The sequence below is a fragment of the Apium graveolens genome, chromosome 4, assembly GCF_009905375.1.
Source record: "Apium graveolens cultivar Ventura chromosome 4, ASM990537v1, whole genome shotgun sequence".
NCBI classification, from domain to species: domain Eukaryota; kingdom Viridiplantae; phylum Streptophyta; class Magnoliopsida; order Apiales; family Apiaceae; genus Apium; species Apium graveolens.
In genome coordinates, this window is record NC_133650.1 from 149,903,623 (window position 1) to 149,912,179 (window position 8,557).

Genomic DNA, 8,557 nt, shown 5'->3' on the forward strand with positions numbered 1-8,557 from the left:
TAAATCTTATTCCTCAAACTAGCTTTCATCTAAGATCTCATCTTTAAGCTCTTGAACATTTGGAACCCAAATTCTGTAGGAATACCTCATTATTCCCTTATCATCTTTCTCGGTATTAATCTCTTATCTATTTGTTGGTTCTCTGCCTTCATTCATCACTTTTTCTGGCACAATCTGTTCTTTTCCAATAATTCGGGCTGTATTGCAATTTCAAACAGCTTTTCGATACCGGCTCCGGTTACCTTCACTTCTATTTCCATTTTCTCAAAACCTCTTATAAGCTCTCTCAAATACATTATCATCTTGAGTCTCTCCTTTTTACTAAGGGCATCAGCCACCACATTGGCTTTCCCCGAATGATAAAGAATCTCATAATCGTAATCCTTGATTAGCTCTAACCACCTCAGTTGGCGCATGTTGAGCTCTTTTTGCGTGAAAATGTACTAGAGCACTTATGGCTTAGGTAAATCTCGCACTTCTCTCCATACAAGTAGTGCCTCCAATCTTTAGGGCAAAACTATTGCCACGAGCCCAAGCTCATGGGTGGGGATATCGAATTTTATATTCCCTTAATTGTCTTGACGCGTACACGATTACCTTGATGTGCTGTATAAGAAGCACCTTAATTCCTTATGCGAAGCGTCACTACAGATCACAAAATCTCCTTTTCCATCCGGCAATGCCATCATAGGGGCCGTCACCAATCATTGCTTCAGTTCTTAAAAGCTGTTCTCGCATTTCTCTGTCCATTCGAACTTCTCAGTCTTATGAGTAAGCTGCGTTAAAGGGGCTACTATCTTTACAAAATTGAACGAACCTCTGGTACTGACCGGCCAATCCTACCTCTGGTAGTCGCCCTAACCATGGTCATCAATTCCTCAGTGGTCCTTTATTCATTCTTGTCAGGATCCTTCACGGGATCCTTCTCAGCGATAATCCCTTCTAGGACAACATCCTCAACCGGTACATCCTCAATATGAACATCATCCGGTCCTGCGTTAGGACGCTCTATTGGATCCACAATCTGATCTCCAATAACTAATAAAACATCATCGCGTTGTTGCTCCTCAACCTCAGGGTTCGGAGTCCCGCTACCATCTACGATAACGAACTACGCTTCTATCACGATATTTATAAGGGTTCCCATAAGGGTTTTAACTGTCAGTACTACGTTAGGTAGCCCGACTGTGAACTTGGCAAGAGTTCTTATTATCTTAATGAACTTATTATCTTAACATCACATCATCTCTGAGGTTTATAACGCTTCGCTCTGATACCATTTCTGTAACACCCCCAAATCCGGGGTCGGGGATCCGGGTTGTCACGAGTTCCATTTCCCTTAATAACACCCAATCTTAATAAACAATCAACTACTCTGTACTGTGACCCCACAATAAACACACACACCACAAGTTATAGTCTCAGAGATGAATATCCAAAAATAATACGAGTCATTTTATTCCAAATTTATATGTCATTACACCTTAAAAGGGTTTCTGAATAAATTTACATTTCTTTGCCATTATTACAATTGATAAAGATACATAAGTCTGGTACATCAAAAGTTGAAAGCCTAGCCTATTGGTAGATCCTACCTCAGCTACAGCGACATCAACGCCTATAGGAAACTGCGGAACGTTTCCTATCCGCTCGTGAATTGGGAGCTTGGTCCTGTTCATCTTGTCTATCTGATGTTGTGTGATGAAAGAAGAAAGCAAGGGTGAGCAACAAGCCCACCGAAATAATATGTATAATAATTAACAATATAAGAGCATTCTCATAGTACTCATGAAAGTCTTGGTCAAGAAGAAATGAACCAAGCTGATATCTTAATGCGATGAAGTCGCAAAATATTCAGTATATATACATATATACTTTTCAAAATCTTGGAAGTCCTCTTCCATGCATAATACACACAGAGTTCCAGTGTATAACTGTATAAAAATATCTTTGCAAGGTGATCTCATATATCTAACCTTGTCTCAACGTTTTTCTGAAACCTTTGCCATTCATAAGACAATCATTAACTAGATATAAATTTAAAAGATGAAGTTACAAGATACTCCAATATACTTATATCTTTTCCGAATACTACTTGAACTACCACCGTTCAATGTATAAATAGTTCATCCCATAGATTAAGCTACAAGACAAAACTTGTATAGAATCAATCTTTAAAATATCATCAAAATAAAATGATGTTATGAGATACTTCATTTGATGTAAACATCATTTTGAAAACTTGACCCTGCCAACACTCAACAATCGCCCAACCGTAGCCTTTCTATCGAAGTGCTCTGGGTAGTGTTGCAGAAATATCCAATTGGATGATGAACTCATTACGAGAGTTTGTCGTGCCAGGAAGACCACTTACGATGATCAGTCGCAGTAGTACAACCCCACCATTTTCTACATGTAGAGGAGAACCTGTCGGATTTACTTGTCAACCGAACACTGGACTCCTAAGGAATGGACTGTCTTAGCGGAACTTCCGGGCCATTTGGGCCAATATAATAAGGCTGGGCCGGCGCCACTCGACCACTTACGCCACTCCTAGTTCAGATGAAATCCATGACTCTGAAACGTAAAGCTCGTTCCCCTTTCCCCAAGTAGAAACTTGTTGATACGACTCCACCAAGAAGACGTATCTAGTTGGAAAGGAGAACTCACCGATATTTCCCAGGCGATGCCTGTTAATGGATTAACTTGTTCCAAGAATTTTACTTCCCGAGTGTTGGGTAAGTAATCAAAAATTCTTTAATCAAAATAGCAACCTTGTTGCGAATATACAATACACCACAGAGCCGGATACCTCAGGTTTTGAGCGAGTATTTAAATCCCCTTCGAAAGGAGGATCTTAAATATAAAAATGAGTTTTTGGGATCCACTCTAACTTTTAAAATCATTTTGAAGACTCGCAAAACATTTTTAAGAATGTTTGGAGTGATGCTGATTTAATAAAATAAATCAGTCCCAATATATTAGAAAATATCTGAATATTATTATTTAAATAATATTCTCATAAAGAATAATCTTTATAAAAATAATTGAAGTAGAAGTTTTAAAACTTATACTTGCAATGTATATTAAATAACCAAAGATATACTTATACGAAAGTACTATCTTTATTTGAATAATCAAAAGTGAGTTTGATTATCGACACATTATTCTTTAATAAAATTAAGAATAATAATTAGTAAATAATCGGAGTCATAAGTCCTCGAATGAATATTCAAATAATAATATTCATTAATAAATTAAGCGGAGTCATAAGTCCTCGAATGAATATTCAAAATAATATTCAATAATAAAATAAATGGGGTCATAAGCCCTCGAATGAATATTCAAAATAATATTCATTAATAAAATAAGGTTATCGAATAAACCTTATTTGATTCATAGTTTTAAAAACTATTCATATATATATATAAATATATATATATATATTATACTCGGGAGCATCGACTCCCGGTTTTAGAAAAAAATCACCTTTGAGTCCCCTATACTAAGGGTATATGCAAAATTACCGCTTATCTCTAGCATAGGCATTATCAACTGAATCAAGAGATATATGTATCAAGAATACGAAATAGGCATGCATATATACCATATCACATGCTACAATATATCACAAGAATTTGCTAAATAACCATTATGCATCTATCACAAGATAATGCATATACAAATGTATACATCACAACAACAGTATAACGGATAGAAAACTTGCCTGAGTGCTCCCGGATAGACTTAAGCTTAGAGTGGGTCCGATAACCTATGAACAACAACATAAGTCGGAATTAAACCCCGGTCGCTTAAGAAACTAGACTTTAACCATTTAGGGTCCTAACGTTCGCTTTCGCGCTTAACGATTCACTTAAGTCGCTCGAGTACCCTTGGCTCCACCATCTTTAATAAATTAGCCATTAAGGGTTTTAAGGTGATTCTTTCGCGAATACCTTACCAACTGCCTAATCCACTTTACATAAATGTTTCATACACCAATTAGTCATTTAAGGGCCTTAACCAAGGTTTTAAAGTAAGGCGAGGGGTAAAGGTTCGGTCACGAAATGCCGTACATCGGATTCAAACGTACCACATATCAAAACGAAGCTCGTAACATGAACTATATAATCATGGTAATGGTCAAAACCTAACAGTGAGTTCTCGGGTCCTGATGTTAAGAGCAAAAACAGTCTAAAGTAAATCGGACATTACGACGGCTATGTTTACGCGATTTCCCAAATTTTTACCATTCCAAATCATATCAATCCAACTACCAATCAATAACAACTCAAGATACACATCAATGCTACTGATTTCAGTCATAATAAGCTCAAGGATCTCAATCCAATCATATATTATAACACCTCCAAATTCAACTAAACTACTTAACAATTAAAGCTCGAATCATGCTTATCATTCAAATTACAACTCATCCATCCAAACCATCTCCAAACTTCAACATTCAAACTTATTACTAAAGGATGTGAAGATTTATACCTTTCTTGGAAGGTGTTAAGTTGCTAGGAAGCCTTATGGAGCCTTCTACAAGCTAGATCTTTCCAAAGAAATCAAGAACACAAAGTTAGGCTTTAAAGTTTCTAAAAGTCCGATTGAAAGAACTGTAAAAATGAGGGTCTTACCATGATTATTTCGACGAGACTTGTGAACAAGAGTTGTAGGACATCTCAATACCTTTCCAACGAACTATAGAACACAACATGTGAGTGAGTATTGAAGGAGAAATGGCAGTTAGAAGTTGCTGTGTTTATTTTGGCCGAGAGCTTCTTCTTGCAAAGTCAACTCTTCTCTTTTTTATTTATGTTATTTGCTTGGTTGATTCTTCTTTTTGTTTTGAAATTTGTTTTAACCTTTTTACCATAGTTAATTTTGTATGGCCCAAAATCACCCAACAAACAAAACTCCTTTGTCATGCTTATGCAAGCAAGCTTGTGTCATGTGATGACATCATCATCCACTACCTTTTTGATTAATCCCTTAATTACTTGGCTAATGACCGCTGATCTGTTATACAGTTCGCTTATCTTTTGTTTTCGTTCGTCGTTTGAGGGATCATATCCGAGATCTTAGTACTTAGGTTTCCTTAACCTTTCTCAATACATTATATTCGTTTTATGATCCTCTCTTATAATCCTTGAATTTAAATCCTTTTTATTCTGTTACCTTATACTCAGTTCTTTCTGTATCTGGTAGATTTTCGGGAAAAATCAAAGTGTTCGAATTTGGATTCTGACGATCTTTACATACACTTAAATCTCATATAAAGTACTAATAAGATCTCAGAATAACAATAGAAGAACCTCTACATAGTGTGGTATGAAAAGTTTTCTTATTCTGCATACTCAGCAAAAGCACTATTCATAAGGGTTTCAAAAATTCCAAAAATTGGGGTTATTACATTTATTCTATTTAATGAATATTATTTTGAATATTCATTCGAGGACTTATGACTCCGCTTATTTACTAAATAGTATTCTTTATTTTATTAAAGAATAATGTTTCGATAATCAAACTTATTTTCGATTATTCAAATAAAGATCATACTTTCATATAAGTATATCTTTGGTTAATTATTATTATTCATTTCAAGTATGAGTTTTAAAACTTCTACTTCAACTATTATTATAAAAATCATCCTTATTGGGAATATTATTTAAAAAATAATATTCAGATATTTTCTAATATACCGGGACTGATTTATTTGATTAAATCAGCATTACTCCAAACATTCTTAAAAATGAATTGATTACTTACCCAACGTTCGGGAAGTAAGTCCATCTATTGAGTCGACATAAGCAACATGGGCTCAGTGGGCGTCCATGAAAGTGTAAGCGGCTCAATGGGAGTCCATCAATGCGTAAGTGGCTGAGTGGCAATCCAGCATAAGGTCCTATTGCGGCCAGGGTGATGACCAGTGGGGAATTCGTCCATCTGCTAGTAGAAAAGGTTACTTATTGGTATCTTTGCCTGATCAGCAAGATATCAGGTTTATGCCAAGGTTTTCTCCTTTCCAAATTCATTGGATATTACAACTCTGTTTATAATTTTCATAACAGAGGTATTCAAGGAGTGTATGAAATGTATATATATATAGGTGTATATATATATCGGGACTTAATGAAGTATCTCGTAACTTCATTATTTATAATGATATTTCTAGGATTGAATCTATTCAAATCTTATCTTGTAGTCTCATCTATGTGATGAACTTTTGAAACGGATTATACCTTGAACGGTGGTAGTTCAAGTAGTATTCGGAAGAGATATAAGTATATTGGAGTATCTCGTAACTTCACATTTTCAACTTATATCTGGTTAATGATCATCTTATACATGACAAAGATTTTCAGGAAAACGTTGAGACAAGGTTAGATATATGAGATCACCTTGCAACGATATTTTTATACAGTTATCAACTGGAACTCTGCGTATATTATGCATGGCAGAGGATTTCAAAGATTTTGAAAAGTATATATACATATATACTAAATATTTTGCGACTTGGTCGCATTAAGAGGTCAAACTTGGTTCATTTCTTCTTGACCAAGACTTTCATGAGTACTATGAGAATGCTCATATATTCTTAATTATTATACATATTATTTCGGTGGGCTTGTTGCTCACCCTTTCTTTCTTCTTTCATCACACAACAACAGATAGACAAGATGAACATGATCAAGCTCCCAATTCGCGAATGGATAGGAAACGTTCCGCAGTTTCCTGTAGGCGTTGATGCCGTTGTAGCTGAGGTAGGATCTACCAATAGGTTAGGCTTTCAACTTTTGATGTACCGGACTTATGTATACTTATGAATTGTAATAATGGAAAAGAATATGTAAATTTATTCAGAAACCCTTTTATGGTGTAATGGTTTATAATTATGGAATAAAATGACTTGTGTCATTTTTGGGTATTCATCTCTGAGACTATAACTTGTGGTGTGTGTACTGTGGGGTCACAGTATGCAGTAGTTGGTTGATTATTCAGATTAAGTATTATTAAGGGAAATGGAACTCGTGACAACCCGGATCCCCGACCCCAGATTTGGGGGTGTTACATCACTCATAAATGTTCTAAAACTATGTGGTAAGTGAAGGTGCTTACTAAGGTAAGTTTCAGAATGACATCTCTGGTTTCTTGAGTGCATTAGACACTCTTACACTACAATTTTACCTCCAAAACTTCTACACTAGACTCTTCTGATCATAAGGCAACTCCCAAACTTGATGTGGCTCAAGGGCCTAGCTTGGGCCTCCCTAGGCCTAAGCTTAAAGTCCATGGTTCCCCTATTTTTCTGGGCAGAAAAGGTCCTGACTTGAACTAACTTGTGTCACATTATTCTAACACAAATCCTATGAACTATGGCTGAAAAAACTCCTCTGACACTCCCTATAACTAAGGCCCAACAGTGCCTAATGAGGGTCAACCTATGACATGGTCAAAACTTCGTATTTCTAAGTTGCAACAAAACTATACCCTGCTGGACAGATTTTGTGATTCCACTCGTGCACCTAACCAAACGTCTTACAAACCTCCAACAAACACCTAAAACCTAATATATACTCCTACTTCTAGCTTCTAGTGGCTTGGGCCTCAAAGTGCACAACAAATGCTCATTCAAAACTTCCCCATATACTAGTGCATCAAATCTGGAAAAATGCAAACACTAACTAATCCCTTTCCACCTTGACTCCCACTTATTAACCAAACATCCAACCTTTACCGAAGCAAACCTAGTGCATCAACATCCTAAAATAGTTCCTCAACAGGAGTGGAGATCATCCTTGCCCTAGAACACCAACATGCAAATAAAAATATAACATACAACTCATGGAAAACACTTAACAAGATTTCGGCTAAGACATAGAGTTTAAATTCTTATAAATTCGACTTGTACCTATTACTCAACCTTAATAATCATAAAATATATCTTCTCTTAACTATTATTAAGAAATATATCATGGAAACAATTTATTTTAAACACAAATAATTCAAATTTATAGATTTTTAAACATGAAAACATGATTTCGAGAAGAGTAGCATACACAACATGGTTGATCATCATATTAACATCTTAAAACTAGCATGCATGGCTAAACATGATTATATAGTGAAATTTCAGTAGCATGCAAAGGTTTTTAAATCATGGTTTCTCCATAAAACTCTTAGTTAAAACATATATAAAATGTATCTCATAGAGAGCTCTTGAATTCACAAGAATCAAGAGTTTCTCTTTGGAGATCACACAAAAGCTACACATGCAACCATGAAACTTCATCTCCCAAATCTCAAAACTCTTGGGAAGTATATAAAATAAATGTATGTGGAAGAATTACACTAGGGAAGATGCGAAATGGGATGGAAAAATGGAAGGGAGTGGGGGAGGGGGTTTTCGGCCGAGAGCAAGGAGAGGGAGGGGGAGGAGAGAAAAAGAGAGGTGAGTTGGAGTGTGAAGTGAGTGAAATGATTTCTCACATTTTGTTTTTGGTTTTATGCCTTTAATTGACTAAAAAAAATGAGTGGAAATGAGAATGTT